An 18046-nucleotide genomic window follows, 5' to 3' on the forward strand; every position below is an offset into this window, starting at 1 on the left:
GCCCCATTTCCAGTTCATGACAGCAAGCCAACTCCTCCCCAGTAGTGCGGGACCGTCTCCTGGGACAATCCAGAGTGGCAACCTGTTCTCCGAATCTTTGTGGGTCACGACTACCATGGCGCTGCCTAGCACCGGAATGATCTGCTTTGTGTAAGTCCGTAGCTGTGCGTCAATCGGCGATAATTTTGGCCTCCTGGCCTTGGATGCCCACAACTTTTCGAACTGTTTGATACTCATCAGGGACTGGCTGGCACCCGTGTCTAACTCCATTGATACTGGGATGCCATTGAGGAGCACTTTCATAATTATCGGTGGCGTCCTGGTGTATGAATTGTATACGTGCTCCACATGAACTCGCTGAACTTCAGCTTCCAGCGATTTCCCCCGGTGTCCATTTCTGCAATTTCTGCAGGTATTTTGCTCATCTCTGCAAACTCCGGCTGAATGTATGCCTCCACGCCTCCAGCATGAGTTGCGGTTTGAAACAAAAGGTCCCTTGCCAGTCGATCGTCCCTGACTGCCCCTGTTATTGTCCTTGAGTGCACCATTAACAGGTGTTGATGGCCCCATTACTGGCCACATTGTCCCTTGCAATGGCGTGAATCGCTGTTCAGCTTGCCATTGTCTCTGTCGAACTCCCCCTCTGGGTTCGACTACATGTTGGGGCATGCCTGACTGCCCTTGTCTGCCTGGAGAACTATGTGCTGCTTTAACAATGTTGAATCTCTGTCCCAACCATTCCTTAACACAGTACCTCTCGTCTATTCTGCTAGTGGCCATGCTCGCGTGGTTTAAATCCCAGTTTCTTGTCGCCATTGATACGTCCTCACTACACAGTATAAATGCACACGAGGCCCATGCTTGAGAGAAGGTCAGTCTGTGACCTGTCCTTTATTCCTTAGCACTCAAGTGATGAAGGTGGGTGGAGCTTCCCCTTTTATACCTGAAGGTCCAGGTTAGGAGTGTCTCCCACCTCGTGGTCAGTGTTCTCACGGTGTACAACTTAGGTCAGTTTATACATGGGTTACAATGCTGGTTGAATACATGACAGATTCCACAAAAAAGTATACTATAATTTAGGTTGAGGGATTCTCAGTGACAGGACCAATGTCATTCCCAGCCGGGAGAGGAAGGAGGGGTTGCAACAGTGTAAGGAAACAGCAGATGCTTACCCTAATAATAACTGGGATAAAATTAGCGTGAAAGGTATCATCATTATCATATCATCATTAGCAGTCCCCTCGAATCGAGGAAGACTTGCTTCCACTCCTGAAGTGAGTTCTTTGGTGGCTGAACAGTCCAACACGAGAGCCACAGATTTGTCACAGGTGGGACAGATAGTCGTTGAGGGAAGGGGTGGGTGGGACTGGTTTGCCGCACGCTCTTTCCGCTGTCTGAGCTTGATTTCTGCATGCTCTCGGCGTTGAGACTTGAGGTGCTCAGCGCCCTCTTGAATGCACTTCCTCCACTTAGGGCGGTCTTGGGCCAGGGACTCCCAGGTGTCTGTGGGGATGTCGCACTTTATCATGGAGGTTTTGAGTGTGTCCTTGTAGCGTTTCCGCTGCCCACCTTTGGCTCAGTTACCGTGAAGGAGTTCCGAGTAAAGCACTTGTTTTGGGAGTCTCGTGTCTGGCATGCGAACTATGTGGCCTGCCCAGTGGAGCTGATCGAGTGTGGTCAGTGCTTCAATGCTGGGGATGTTGGCCTGGATGAGGACGCTGATCTTGGTGTGCCTGTCCTCCCAGTGGATTTGAAGGATCTTGCGGAGACATCGTTGGTGATATTTCTCCAGCAACTTGACGTGTCTGCTGTATATGGTCCATGTCTCTGAGCCATACAGGAGAGCAGGTATTAATACAGCCCTGCAGACATTGAGTTTAGTGGCAGTTTTGAGGGCCTGGTCTTCAAACACTCTTTTCCTCAGGCAGTCGAAGGCTGCACTGGCACGCTGGAGGCGGTGTTGGATCTAGCCGTCGAAGCCTACTCTTATTGATAGGAGGTTGCCGAGATATGGGAAGTGAAAGGTACAGAGGGTGCTGAATTCCTCAAATGCATTCAGGATAATTTTTTTAGCCAGTATGTAGCAAGCCCAACACAGGAGGGGGTGGTTCTGGACTTAGTTCTAGGGAATGAAGCTGGGCAGGTGGAAGGGGTATCAAGGAGCGAGCATTTTAGTGCCAGTGATCATAATTCAGTTAGATTTAGGGTAGTTATGGAAAAGGATGAAGATAGACCAGGAATTAAAGCTCTCAATTGAGGAGAAGCCAATTTTGATAAGCTGAGAGGTGATTTAGCTATAATGGACTGGAAACAGATACTTGAAGGTAAACAAGTGTCAGAGCTGTGGGAGGCATTCAAGGAAAAGATCCAGAGGGTTCAGAGCAAGTTTTCGCAAAAGAGAGGGGTGATGCAGACATTGCAATCAGGGAGAAGGATTATGAAATATTAGATGAAATAAACATAGTGACAGAGGAAGTATTAAGGGGTTTAGCAGCTTTGAAAGTGGATAAATCCCTAAGCCTGAATTAAATGTATCCCAGGCTGTTAAGAGAAGCAAAAGAAGAAATAGCAGAGTAAAAACAGAAAATGCTGGAAATCTCAACAGGTCAGGCAGCATCTGTGGAGAGGAAGCAGATTTAAAATTTCGGGTCGATGACCCTTCGTCAGAACCCATCATCGACCTGAAACGTTAACTTTGCTTCCTGTCCACAGATGCTGCCTGACCTGCTGAGATTTGCAGCATTTTTTGTTTTATTCCAGATTCCAGCATCCGCAGTATTTTGCTTTTGTATTAGGAAATAGCAGAGGCTCTGACCATCATTTTCTAATCCTCTCTTGGCTACAGGTGTGGTGCCAGAGGACTGCTAACATGGTACCTTTGATTAAAAAGGGAGAAAGTGATAGACTGAGTAATTACAGGCCAGTCAGCCTAACCTCTGTAGTGGGAAAATTATTGGAAAAAATTCTGAGGGACAGGATAAATCTTCATTTAGAAAGACGAGAATTAATCAAGGATAGTCAGCATGGATTTGTTAAGGGAAGGTCATGTCTGACAAACTTGATTGAATTTTTTGAGGAGTATTGCATTTGATGTGGTGTATATGGATTTTAGCAAGGTTTTTGATAAGGTCCCACAGGTTGGTCATGAAAGTAAAAGCCCATGGGATCCAGGGCAAAGTGGCTGATGGGTGTTTTTATGACAGGAAGACTGTTACAAGTGGGGTTCCGCAGGGCTCAGTGCTGGGTCCCTTGCTTTTTGTGGTATATAATCAATGATGTAAACTTGAATGTATGGGGTATGATTAAGAAGTTTGCAGATGATACTAAAATCGGATAATAAAGCAGAAATCTGTAGACTGCAGGAAGATGTCAATGAACTGGTCACGCGGGCAGAACAGTGGCAAATGGAATTCAATCCGGAGAAGTGTGAGGTAATGCATTTGGGGAGGGCTAACAAGGCAAGAGAATATATATTAAGTGGTAGGACACTGAGGAGTGTAGAGGAACAAAGGGACCTTGGAATGCATATCCACAGATCCCTGAAGGTAGCAGGACAGGTAGATAAGGTGGTTGAGAAGGCATACAGAACATTTATCTTTATTAGCCGAGGCATAGAATACAAGAGCAGGGAGGTTATTCTTGAACTGTATAAAACACTGGTTAGGCCTCAGCTGGAGTACTGCGTACAGTTCTGGCCACCACATTACAGGAAAGATGTGATTGCACAAGAGAGGGTACAGAGGAGATTTATGAGGATATTGCCTGGACTGGAGAATATTAGCTATGAGAAAAGATTGGATAGGCTGGGGTTATTTTCTTTGGAACAGAGGAGGTTGAGTGGAGACCATATTGAGGTGTATAATATTATGAAGGGCCTAGATATAGTGGATAGGAAGGACCTGTTTCGCTTAGCAGAGGGGTCAACAACCAGGGGGCATAGATTTAAAGTAATTGGTAGAAGGTTTAGAGGGGATTTGAGGGGAAATTTCTTCACCCAGAGGGTGGTGAGGATCTGGAACTCACTGATGGAAAGGGTGGAAGAGGCAGAAACCCTGAACAAATTTATAAAGTACTTGGATGGGCACTTGAAGTGCCGTAGCCTACAGGGCTATGGACCAACTTGATCCAGAAACTCGCCGGATCCACATGGGGAGCAGACGCTCAAACCCTCCGTACAGCAGCACTCTCCCTGGTGTACTCTACTGCGGAGTACTGCTCTCCGGCATGGCTATCAAGTCCGCATGTCAAATCCGTTCATATCCAGCTGAATTCTACTATGAGCATTATCATCGGTACGCTTTTATCGACACCAACACCTTGGCTCCCCTTGCTTGCAAACATTGCACCACCACACCTACACTGCAAATATGCAGTCTCCAGAGAATAGAACCATTACACCAGCAAAGACATGCCTATCCCGGCTGACTTGAACAATTTACCACCAACCCATCTCAAATCTAGAAGGCCATTTTGGACCATCGTCGAAGGTCTTCAGTGATGTCCCTTCAGCCTCGATGACCGATGGCGAAATGCTTGGAAGAACTGCGACATATGAAATTGATTCCTTATAGAGGACCCCACAGTACAACCTGTAGGATCAAACCTTCCTCGCAAACAATGGACAGCCATCAACCGCCTCAGAACCGGTCATGGTAGATGCTGCCACCTTCTCCATAGGTGGAAGATTAATGCATCCCCATCATGCGACTGTGGAGCTCCTGCTCAGACCCTGGAGCACATTGAGCATTGCCCTCAGAGGAAATTAGCAGGCAGCCTACAAGATATTCACACTGTTACACCGGAAGCTTGGCCTGGATATCCAACTTGGATATTGACATTTGATTTGCTTTACTACTACAGTACCATATGAAAGAAGAGGAAGAGTCAGCTGGGATGTCCCAGCTCATGGGAGGTTGAGAGCAACCTTATTGCCATGAAGCTCTCATGTGTAAAAAGCACCCAGCCACTTCACTGCATCCTGCCACAAGGGGATTATTTAGTATGAGTGAGGTTAGTCTCTAATTTCGCCAAGGGAAAGGACCACAGTAGTAAACACAAGAACTCACACATATCACTTCTTGGGAATAAAAATGTTGTTGCACTCCAGTTTAATATGATTTTGGAAAATATATTCTCAGGTGACAAGAATAAAGTTGGCACTTTACTTATTGCTAAAGGACATGTTGTGAAGGTATTATTGGTGAGTGCATGGTGAAGATTGGCAGAGGTCTGTTGAGTGACTTAGGAGAGTGTCTCTTCAGTGAGAGTCTGACATACAGCTCTGGCAGCTAGCAAACGGGTGCATTCCTGTGGGTGCTCCATACTTATGCCTCATACGATTGCAAAGTTGTGTAACACACAGCAGGCATGATGACTCTGGAGACTTTACCTGGTCCACGAAGCAGAATGCCCCCAATCTGTCAAGACATTTGAAAGGTTGCTTAAAGATGCACATTCAATAATGTCTCTCTGTGTAGCTGAAAGCTCAGCAGCTGTTTGTAGGTATTGTAGAAGCATCAGTAGCCAGGATTCAAAAATCTATCATTGGTCTCCAAGAAGCCAATCTTGCACTTTACTCAATGGGTGAGATAATCATGGCATGATTCCCTGTTGATCTTCACAAGTGATCCATCAACATTGATGGAGTCTTTGTGGCATAGGAAGACATAAATAGCATTATGGAAAATTGTATGTCCATAATTCCAATCCCTCCCACAACATTTATGCCACTACCAATAGAGACAACAATGAGAACAGTATGTAATAGCTAGACAGTGAGAGAAAAAGAGAGAAATTATAAATACAAAGACAGAGAAAGGAACACAAATCAGATTAGAATGGAGAAAAAAGCAGAAAGAGAATTACAGGGAGAGAGAGACAATTGTTTTCATCCACGAGCAACATTACAGGAGATCAACTAGCTTTGATTAAATAATGTTTTAAATTTAAATCGTGCAATCATTGCCTGCTTCAAGGAAACAAAAGATTGAGGTTTTTCAAAGTATAATAGCAGTTAGGTAGTGTTAATACTAGTGGTTTTTGGCATCAATAAGTCTGCTCCAAGTGGAATTACTGTCAATTCACATTCTCCACCCATTGGTTATGGTTAAAAATAATTACTAAAGCTGGATCATGATTCAAGCACAAATGTCAACATAAGTTACAGTTATCATTAAGGCCACATCAGTATAACAGTGCACACAGAAGCACACTGCTTATTTATAACTTATTTATTTATGAGGAGCTAGCATATGTAGAGCATCTTCTGTCGGAAGCACCACAGGTTCATTAGACTTTGAGTGAAGCATTCTTCCCTTGAATCCTGCTTTTATGTTTAATTAGATGTCCTTTTCTATTTAAAAATAAACAATTCTTTATTACAACTGTTCCTACAACAAAAAACATGTTGAAAGAATGCAATCACTGCCAATCTTAAGGTGATGTGTTGCAGCTTTATTTCAGTAATAGTGAATGTGTATGCAAAAGATATGCTGCTCTGCTTTCAGCTTATAATAGATGTACTAGTGCACCACATCTTTTCGAATGTATGACTTTTTAATGATGTATGGAGTAGAAATGGAGGCATATTGAGCCTGGCCTGTCTGATAGAAATAACCTGTCCTTTTCTATTTTGCTTACTTTGAGGCATTTCTTCTGTCACTTGGCCAGAGGTAAAGGGCTGGCAGCAGCTTGAGAGCCTAAACAGCTTGCTCCTGCACTCATGTATTCCCCAGGAATGTTGTCTCTATATTCGCTCAATGGTAAAACTTCAAAATTAGTAGATGAACAGAGAAACTTAGGGGTTCAGATAAACTAAGAGGGGAAAAAATAACCCTGCATACCAATTGTGGGTGGTAACCTGGCGCAGAAGACGCACCCCCGCCGCTGAATTCGGCTTACCGCCCCTCAAAGGAAGCGGAGTGCAATTTCGCGCGCTCCACTTCCTTTAGGGGCAGTTACCAGGGCACTACTGGGGCGGTGAGGGAAGCGCTACGCGGATGCTCTGCATAGTGCTGACACGCTTCAACGCCCCTCCCCTTTGATTAAAGGGGAGGGCCACTGTGGCCTTTGCAAAGCCTCTGATGTCCTCCACTAGGCCACAGGGCAGGGTGCGAGCGGGCCAGCAGCCCGACACCCAGAACAGAGTGCCAGACTGCACAATGGTCACCCTGACCATGCTAGGGTCGCCATCATCGAGCCGAGCCGAGAGTCTGCAATCAAAAAAAGATGATGGCTCAGGGCGCTGGCGGCCCAGGGCGTGGCGCCTTCCCTTTAAGGAGCGCCCCGAGAGCAGATGCCAGCCAGCTTTGAGACCCGCGAAGCTAGCGTTGACATCCGCTCGTGGCAGCATTGCGACCTGCGTGGCAATTTCCCCCTGGAGGCACTAGTGGGGCTTTAAGAAGGGGCAAACAAGCAGATAAAGCTGTGGAAAAAACTTATAGGGAGCCTAAATATCGACCAATAAAAAAATTACATTTCCCACCCGACCCGCCACCGAGCCTGCCCACTACCCCCCCCGAAAAATTCCCTCCCGGTGTGAGGAAGGATGTGCAGGAATAGGGTTGGGAAGGCAGAGTGATGTGGATTTATGAGAGGCACAGCAAGATGAAGGTGAGTGTGGCTTTGCACTCACCTATCCTCATCTAATAAGATTATTGAAACGTTTCGGGCACTGTACCCAGGTTCTCCTGCTGTTGACCATCTCTGCAATTTGGAGCCAGGCTCTTTTTGTCTCCTGGGGAAGTCTCTTCTGCCCATTCGAAGGGAAGAGGACCTCCCTGCGTGCTCTCACTCCCACTACAAGGATATGGAGGGAGTCATCGGAGAACCTGGGTGCAGCCCCCTGCCTCTCTGCAGTCATCTCTCTAACTGCTTGGAGCAATCTAAACCTCCAGTACAGTGACTGCACACTCCTCGATGAACTTTTAAATGCAATGTGGCCATGGCTCCTTTAAATATCCCTGCTGAAAAGGCGCCATCAACGACGTCATCAGGCCCGCACAATTTAATAGTGCCGGGCAACGTGCAGTGCAGGCTTAATTAGCCCCATTAGCGCAAAGTCGTTCTCAGCAGCGGGGTGGAGCAACAACAGGGTTGTGAGCCACAATTCCGACCGCCCGCATCCGACCCACCCAGATAAAGAAAATTCCAGCTTAAACTCCAATTGTTCAATCCTCCATTAATAATAAAGAGATTCACTGCATGTGAGTGTGGAACAGACAATTGGGCCTATAGTGTTACCACTGTGTCTAACTCCAAACAAAAATCAGCTGGAATTACCAAGGCAGATGCAGTAATTTTTTGATAATATTTGATTGTTTAAAAAGTTTCATTTGCTTTTGCCTTCCCCATAGCAATAGTGTATGGTAAAGAAGGGGGAAAAATGGGGGAGAAATTGCTCTTTTTTACAGCCCCATTAGCACCTCCGGGGGGGCGCTAATGGGGCGCAATGAAGTTATCGCCCAGGGGAAGGGGTCGATAGCGCCTCTGGGGAAATTGCCCCGGTGGTTTGGGGGGCGTTGTGCTGTTAGCGCCATGCCCCGCGATTTGCGCCCTCAGCTGGCGCACACACGGCAATGTTGCCATCACCATGCACGCCGACCCATCACCGCCCCGTGCGAACACCTTTGCGCCCTGCGGACGGCGAGGATGGTGCTGGCCAATGTCAGCGCCAGCTTGATTGTCGGGGCATCTCTTAAAGGGGAGGCCATTTGCGCCATGGGCCACTATATTTATCTGTCGGCTGACTCTTCTGCTAGTCCGACACTGGCGGCCCTCGCCTCGACTGGGCCGCCATCCCGCAGCACAGCACTCCGTTTTGGGTGCCTAGTTGTTGGCCCGGTCGATGGTGTCCCTGGTGGCCCAGTGGTGGCTGCCAAAGGGACTGCAGAGCACGCAGCGGTCCTTCCCTTTAAAGGAAGTTCTGCCGCGTCAGCGCTACACCAAGCATCTGTGTAGCGCTGCCGTTGTCAGTGGGGCGCTGGGCTCTGAAACGCGATGCAGAACTCAGCACTGCTCTACCACTCTGGTAGCACCTCACCACGGATGTAGAGCGCCTCCGATAGCGCTCTGCCTCAGTTGAGGGGCAGAAGGGTCAAATTTCACAATATGGGTGGAGTTTTTGGGCCGGGTGCTGAATTTCTCGGCCCCGGAAAATTACCGTCTCCAAACGGGGCATGGGGCAATTTTGTCCCAATCTATTTAATATTTAATATCGGTAAAAATCTGCCGGTGCCACCGCAGGATGGTGTTAACAGCCACCAAAAATGATGCTGCTGGCCAGACCAGTAAATTGGTGTGGTGGCTAATTAACATTAGCCTAGCACTATACATACTGTGCAACGCCGTTCTGGTGGCGTTAGTCCCAGCAAGAGGCCCAATGTAGTGTGGCACTAGTGCCATTGTGGCAAGAACAGCCTTCTCTTAATCAAGGATGTCATTTCAGAAAGCAGTATCTGCTTTCTCAAATGAAAAACAAAATTATGTAAAAATAGGCAGTTTATAGCCCTTACAGCTCAACTACCTTCTGAATAAAAGTTAACATTAAAAAGAATTCCCACTCTTAAAGCTGTCTGGTCTTCCGCACCTAAGAAAATGCTAAAAGTGCTTCAGCACTAACACATGTGGCTCAGCAAGCCAGGGAAAGGGTACCCAGCATTTCGCACACAGCAGTCCAGCTTTATGTAGCGGATCAACACTGCAAGAGAGTTCCTCTATCCATAAACGCCAGAAGACCCTTCAGAAAGAAGGTCAGATCACCGAGGCCATCATTGCCATCAGCGTCACCCCCACAACCTGGCTCCAGTGCCCGAAGAAGTTTCATGACCTCAGTCTAGTGGTCAAGGTCAGTGAATGCATCTTCAAAGGCCGTCTCCTACCAACTGTAACATTAGCCTCAAACACTGCTCATCAAGCGGCCCTCACCTGCCCCGCCCCCATCAATCAGCTTCCAACAATTTGTACCAAACCTGGCCATTCCTAACATCACCCCAGCCCCATGGAGGTGACGGTTCTGGCCAATATTGTCAGGGGCATGGCTGAGCCCTTGGCCAGCGGCAGGGCTGAAAGGATACAAGATGCCGGTATCCTCATAGGTTATCCTCCTTCTCGCATGCCCCTCTTGCTTTTCAGCCCTACCCTCACCACAACTCCAGCATTGTGCTTTCCTCATTTCATACACCCAAGAAATGCAGCCTGCCCAGCCAGTGACTGACCAAGAAGAGGGAGATGAGAGTGAAGAAGAAAAAGAAGAAGAAACATCATCACACGATTTCACACACCCAGTCACAAGCTCCTCAAGGTCAACAAGCAAGGCTATTTGCAGTGCCCCCCGCTGAAAGTCAGCAGCCTTTCACCAGCCATGCAGCAGCCACTGGGGTAGCACTGCATAACATCAGTAGGATAGGCAAAGGCACACACAAGACGATCACTAAGGGACTGCATAAGGGTGATGAGTTTATTTCTTGATGTCATATTGAATGGATAGATCTATAAAGTTGGATTGGAAAGTTTCATTTTTACCTGAGCCAGGGTCAATCGAATCAGGGAGAAGAATGCGTGGCTCAGAAGTTGGAATATTGCGTGCAGTTTTGGTTTCCATATTTACGAAAGGATATACTTGCTGTGAAGGCAGTTCAGAGAAGGTTCACTAGGTTGATCCTGGGGATGAGGGGGTTGACTTATGAGGAAAGGTTGAGTAGGTTGGGCCTCTACTCATTGGAATTCAGAAGAATGAGAGGTGATCTTATCGGAAAATATAAGATTATGAGGGGGCTTGACAAGGTGGTTGCAGAGAGGATGTTTCCACTGATGGGGGAGACTAGAATTAGAGGGCATAATCTTAGGATAAGGGGCTGCCCATTTAGAACTGAGATGAGGAGAAATTTCTTCTCTCAGAGGGTTGTGAATCTGTGGAATTCACTGCCTCAGAGAGCTGTGGAAGCTGGAACATTGAATAAATTTAAGACAGAAATAAACCGTATCTTAATAAGGTAACCCCATTATCTCCAGAATCAGCCTAGTAAATTGTCTCTGTACCCACTCCAGAGCCAGTATATCCTTCCTTAAGTAAGGTGACCAAAACTGCACGCAGTACTCCAGGTGCGGCCTCTCCAATATCCTATACAGTTGCAGCAGGACCTCCCTGCTTTTGTACTCCATCCCTCTCGCAATGAAAGCCAACATTCCATTCACCTTCCTGATTACCTGCTGCACCTGCAAACTAACTTTTTGGGATTCATGCACAAGGACCCCCAGGTCCCTCTGCACCTCAGCATGTTGTAATTTCTCCCCATTCAAATAATATTCCATTTTACGGGTTTTTTTTCCAAGATGGATGACCTCACACTTTCCGACATTGTATTCCATCTGCCAAACCTTAGCCCGTTCGCTTAACCTATCTAAATTTCTTTGCAGCCTCTCTGTGTCCTCTACACAACCCGCTTTCCCACTAATCTTTGTGTCGTCCTCAAATTTTGTTACACTACACTCTATCCCCTCTTCCAGGTCATCTATGTATATTGTAAACAGTTGTGGTCCCAGCACCGATCCCTGTGGCACACCACTAACCACCGATTTCCAACCCGAAAAGGACCCATTTATTCCGACTCTCTGCTTTCTGTTCGCCAGCCAATTCTCTAACCATGCTAATAATTTTCCTCTGACTCCGCGTACCTTTATCTTCTGCAGTAACCTTTTGTGTGGCACCTTATCGAATGCCTTTTGGAAATCTAAATACACCACATCCATCGGTACACCTCTATCTACCATGCTCGTTATATCCTCAAAGAATTCCAGTAAATTAGTTAAACATGATTTCCCCTTCATGAATCCATGCTGCATCTGCTTGATTGCACTATTCCTATCTAGATGTCCCGCTATTTCTTCCTTAATGATAGTTTCAAGCATTTTCCCCACTACAGATGTTAAACTAACCGGCCTATAGTTACCTGTCTTTTGTCTGCCCCCTTTTTAAACAGAGGCGTTACATTAGCTGCTTTCCAATCCGCTGGTACCTCCCCAGAGTCCAGAGAATTTTGGTAGATTCTAACGAATGCATCTGCTATAACTTCCGCCATCTCTTTTAATACCCTGGGATGCATTTCATCAGGACCAGTGGACTTGTCTACCTTAAGTCCCATTAGCCTGTCCAGCACTACCCCCCTAGTGATAGTGATTGTCTCAAGGTCCTCCCTTCCCACATTCCTGTGACCAGCAATTTTTGATATGGTTTCTGTGTCTTCTACTGTGAAGACCGAAGCAAAATAATTGTTTAAGGTCTCAGCCATTTCCACATTTCTCATTCTTAAATCCCCCTTCTCATCTTCTCAGGGACCAACATTTACTTTAGTCACTCTTTTCCATTTTATATATCTGTAAAAGCTTTTACCATCTGTTTTTATCTGTTGCGCAAGTTTACCTTCGGAATCTATCTTTCCTTTCTTTATTGCTTTTTTAGTCATTTTCTTTGCTGTTGTTTAAAATTTTCCAAATCTTCTAGTTTCCCACTAACCTTGGCCACCTTATACGCATTGGTCTTTAATTTGATACTCTCCTTTATTTCCTTGGTTATCCACGGCTGGTTATCCCTTCTCTTACCGCCCTTCTTTTTCACTGGAACATATTTTTGTTGAGCACTATGAAAGAGCTCCTTAAAAGTCCTCCACTATTCCTCAATTGTGCCACCGTTTAGTCTGTGTTTCCAGTCTACTTTAGCCAACTCTACCCTCATCCCACTGTAGTCCCCTTTGTTTAAGCATAGTACGCTCGTTTGTGACACTACTTCCTCACCCTCAATCTGTATTACAAATTCAACCATACTGTGATCATTCATTCCGAGAGGATCTTTTACTAGGAGATCATTTATTTTTCCTGTCTCATTACACAGGACCAGATCTAAGATAGCTTGCTCCCTTGTAGGTTCTGTAACATACTGTTCTTAACAATCCCGTATGCATTCTAAGAATTCATCCTCCAGGCTACCCCGTGCGATTTGATTTGACCAATCGATATGTAGGTTAAAATCCCCCATGATTACTGCTGTTCCTTTTTCACATGCCTCCATTATTCCCTTGATTATTGCCCGCCCCACCGTGAAGTTATTATTTGGGGGCCTATAAACTATGCCCACCAGTTACTTTTTCCCCTTACTATCTCTAATCTCCACCCACAATGATTCAACATTTTGTTCATTCGAGCCAATATCGTCTCTCACAACTGCCCTGATATCATCCTTTATTATCAGAGCTACCCCACCTCCTTTCCCTTCTTGTCTATCTTTCCGAATCGTCAGATACCCCTGTATGTTTAATGCCCAGTCTTGGCCACCCTGCAACCATGTTTGTGTAATGGCAACCAAATCATACCCATTTGTAATGATTTGTGCCGTCAACTCATTTACTTTATTTCGAATGCTGTGTGCGTTTAGGTAGAGTGTTTTAATCCTAGTTTTTAAACCATGATTTTTAGTTTTGACCCCTCCTGCAGCCCCTTTATATTCAGTGGCCCTTTTTGTTTTTTGCCTTGGGTTCTGCCCTCCACTTTTACTCATCTCCTTTCTGTCTTTTGCTTTTGTCTTCTTTTTGTTTTCCTCTGTCTCCCTGCATTGGTTCCCATCCCCCTGCCATATTAGTTTAACCCCTCCCCAACACCACTAGCAAACACTCCCCCAAGGACATTGGTTCCGGTCCTGCCCAGATGCAGACCATCCGGTTTGTACTGGTCCCACCTCCCCCAGAACCGGTTCCAATGCCCCAGCAATTTGAATTCCTCCCTACTGTACCACTGCTCAAGCCACGTATTCATCTGAGCTATCCTGCGATTCCTACTCTGACTAGCACGTGGCACTGGTAGCAATCCCGAGATTACTGCTTTTGAGGTCCTACATTTTAATTTAGCTCCTAGCTCCTTAAATTCGTCTCGTAGGACCTCATCCCTTTTTTACCTATATCGTTGGTACCAATGTGCACCATGACAACTGGCTGTTCACCCTCCCTTTTCAGAATGTCCTGCACCTGCTCTGAGACATCCTTGACCCTTGCACCAGGGAGGCAACATACCATCCTGGAGTCTCGGTTGCGGCCGCAGAAACGCCTATCTATTCCCCTTACAGTCGAATCCCCTATCACTATCACTCTCCCACTCTTTTTCCTGCCCTCCTGTGCAGCAGAGCCAGCCACGGTGTCATAAACTAGGCTGCTGCTGCCCTCCCCTGATGAGTCATCCCCCTCAACAGTACTCAAAACGGTGTATCTGTTTTGCAGAGGGATGACCGCAGGGGACCCCTGCACTACCTTCCTTGCACTGCTCTTCCTGCTGGTCTTCCATTCCCGAACTGACTGTGGACCCTTCACCTGTGGTAAGACCAACTCGCTACACGTGCTACTCACGTCATTCTCAGCATCGTGGATGCTCAAAAGTGAATCCACCCTCAGCTCCAATTCTGCAATGCGGACCGTCAGGAGCTGGAGGCGGATACACTTCCCGCACACGTCGTTGTCAGGGACACCGGAAGTGTCCCTGAGTTCCCACATGGTACAGGAGGAGCATATCACGTGACCGAGCTCTCCTGCCATGACTGAACCCTTAGATACACTTAAATTGGCAACAACAATGCTAAAGTTTACTCACTGTTATAGAAGAGAAAAAAGAAAAACTACTCACCAATCACCAGCCAATCACTTACCCCCTTGGCTGTGACGTCACCTTCCTATTTCTTTCTACTTCTTTTTTGCCTTCTCCCTGTAGCTGCACAAGCTGGGCCTTTATAGGCCTCTCCGATCCCTGGACTCACGTCTCAGCGACCATGAACTCCCACTGCCTCTCACGGCCTTTGTAGGCCTCTCCGATCCCTGGACTCACGCCTCACCGACCACGAACTCCCGCTGCCTTTCGCGGCCTTTGTAGGCCTCTCCAATCCCTGGACTCACACCTCAGCGACCATGAACTCCCGCTGCCTCTCGCGGCCTTTTATAGGCCTCTCCGATCCCTGGACTCACGCCTCAGCGAGGCCATTGGGCTGCATGCACTGGTGTGCAGCCCAAGTATAAAAGGCCAGCCATTTTGTATATTAGGCACTTTGGGCCTTAATAAAGCAGAGCCAAGGTCATACCTCTTGGAGTTAAACAGTACTCAGTCTAACAGTTATTACATACACAACATTTGGCGACGAGGCAACAAGAACCTTTGCACGCAAAAATGAGCACAATTGGATTGTTGGAGCTATTTTTGGAAGGAGAAGATTGGGCAGACTTTGGGAGCTGTTTGAGCCAGTTCTTCATGGCCAACAAAATGGAGGAGGTTGGTGATGTAGATTGGCACCGGGCGGTGTTCCTCACGGTTTGTGGTCCAAAAATTTATGGTCTGATAAAGACTCTATTCCTGCCTGCCAGCGGGAATGCATCCGATTTCTTCGTGTTGGAGTTATGGGGGAAATCACCAGCACCAGCAGTGCCGATTTAAGCAATATAGTTGCAAAGGCTGTCTGAGAGTGGGGCATCTCCAGCGCAAGTGTCCGCAGATGAGCCAGCATGCTGCGACACACCACGTGGAGGATGATGGTCAGGCTAGCATGGATCCGGATACGCAATCCAAGATACCAGAGGAGGAAGTGTATGGACTGTACTTGTTCCTAACTGAGAGCAAACCGATAATGATCAACGTGAAATTTAATGGAGTGCCGGTATCGATGGAACTGGACATGGGGGTAAGTCAATCGATAATGAGCCAGAGGGCATTCGACAAGCTGTGGGATACTAAGGCTGTGAGGCCCAGCTGAGTCCAGTCAATGCCAAGTTGCGCACGTACACCAAAGAACTCATAACGGTGATTGGCAGTGCCACAATTAAAGTGTCGTATGATGGTGTGGTTCACGAGTTACCGCTACGCATTGTCCCAGGCAATGGCCCAATACTGTTCGGCAGGAACTGGCTTGAAAAATAATCAGATGCGATTGGAACGACATCAAGGCATTGTCATGTGAGAAAGATACATGTGCCCAAGTACTGAGCAAGCTCCCCTCACTGTTCGAACCAGGCATCGGCAACTTCATGGGAGCCAAGGTACAGATCCATGTGGACTCGGATGCAAGACCCATCCATCATAAAGCTCGGGCAGTTCCGTATATGATGAGGGAGAAGGTCAAAATCGAACTGGCCAGACTCCAGCGTGAAGGGACCATATCACCACTTGAATTTAATGAATGGGCCAGCCTCATTGTTGCTGTGCTGAAAAGTGATGGCACAGTCAGAATCTGTGGCGACTGCAAGGCTACGATCAACAGGGTTTCGAAACAGCATCAGTATCAGTTACCGAAGGCTGATGACTTGTTTGCAACGCTAGTCAGGGGGGAAGTCGTTCACCAAACTGGACTTGATGTTGGCCTACATGACACAGGAGCTGGTTGAGACATCGAAGAGACTTATGTGCATTAACACACATAACGGACTGTTTATTTATCATACGTGCCCTTTTGGAATTCGCTCGGCTGCAGCAATATTTCAGAGGAACATGGAGAGTCAACTGAAGTCCTTTCCCAGAATCCAAGATGACATCCTGATCACAGGTCATGACTCTGAGGAACATCTGAACAACCTGGAAGAGGTTTTACATCATCTGGACAAAATGGGACTCAGACTGAAACGCTCGAAGTGCATCTTCATGGCACCAGAGGTCGAATTCCTGGGGAGGAAAATTGTTGCTGACGGCATCAGGCCCACGGACGCGAAAACCAAGGCCATCAAAAATGCACCCAAGCCGCAGAATGTGACGTTCGTTCCTGGAACTACTCAACTACTTCGGTAATTTCCTAGCTAAATTGAGCACTTTATTAGAACCACTGAACATGCTGCTAAGAAAAGGCGTCAACTAGGTGTGGGGTGCATCTCAAGACAGAGCTTTTGAGAAAGCCACTAATCTGCTTTGCTCTAACAAGCTGCTGGTACATTATGGCCCATGTAAACCTTTAGTATTGGCCTGTGATGCTTTGTCATATGGAATTGGTTACATACGCCAACAAGCTAATGAGTCGGGTAAACTTCAACCAGTTGCGTATGCTTCAAAAAGTTTGTCTAAAGCAGAAAAAGCCTACAGCATGGTAGAGAAAGAAGCATTAGCCTATGTGTATGGGATTAAAAAGATGCATCAGTACCTGTTTGGTCTTCGGTCTGAACTGGAGACAGATCACAAGCCGCTCATTTCACTGTTCTCTGAAAACAAAGGTATCAAAACCAATGCTTCATCCCGCATCCAGAGGTGGGCACTGACATTATCCGTTTATGATTACGTCATTCGCCATAGACCTGGCACCGAGAATTATGCCGATGCTTTGAGCTGTCTGCCGTAGCCACACTGGAGGCAAAAACGCCACAACCAGCGGACCTATTGTTAGTTATGGATGCTTTTGAGAGTGAAAGAACCCCTGTCACAGCTCAACAAGTTAAGACTTGGACCAGCCAGGACCCGATTTTATCGGTGGTGAAGAGTTGCATCCTCAAAGGTGATTGGTCTGCCATACCCAAGGAAATGTGCGAGGAGACCAAACCTAACATTCGTCGCAAAGACAAACTGTCTATTCAGTTGGATGTATACTGTGGGGCAATCGTGTTGTTATGCCCAAGAAAGGGAGAGAGAAATTTGTACATGAGCTGCATAGCACACATCCCGGCGTTGTAATGATGAAAGCCATCGCCAGGTCTCATGTATGGTGGTCGGGAATTGACTCTGAGCTGGAATCATGTGTGCATCAGTGCAACACTTGCATGCAGCTCAGCAAAGTACTAGCGGAATCACCTCTGAGTCTATGGTCATGGCCGTCCAAACCATGGTCCAGCATCCACATAGACTTTGCAGGTCCCTTCCTGGGGAAAATATTTTTAGTTGTGGTGGATGCATATTTGAAATGGATAGAATGTATAATCATGTCATCCAGCACATCCACAGCTACCATTGAGAATCTCAGTGTCATGTTCATGGTCTGCCTGACATCGTGGTTAGCCACAACGGATCGTGCTTCACCAGTCAGGAGTTTCAAGAGTTCATGAAACTCAAT

Source organism: Pristiophorus japonicus, chromosome 7 (genome assembly GCF_044704955.1).
Source record: "Pristiophorus japonicus isolate sPriJap1 chromosome 7, sPriJap1.hap1, whole genome shotgun sequence".
Classification (NCBI taxonomy): Eukaryota; Metazoa; Chordata; class Chondrichthyes; family Pristiophoridae; genus Pristiophorus; species Pristiophorus japonicus.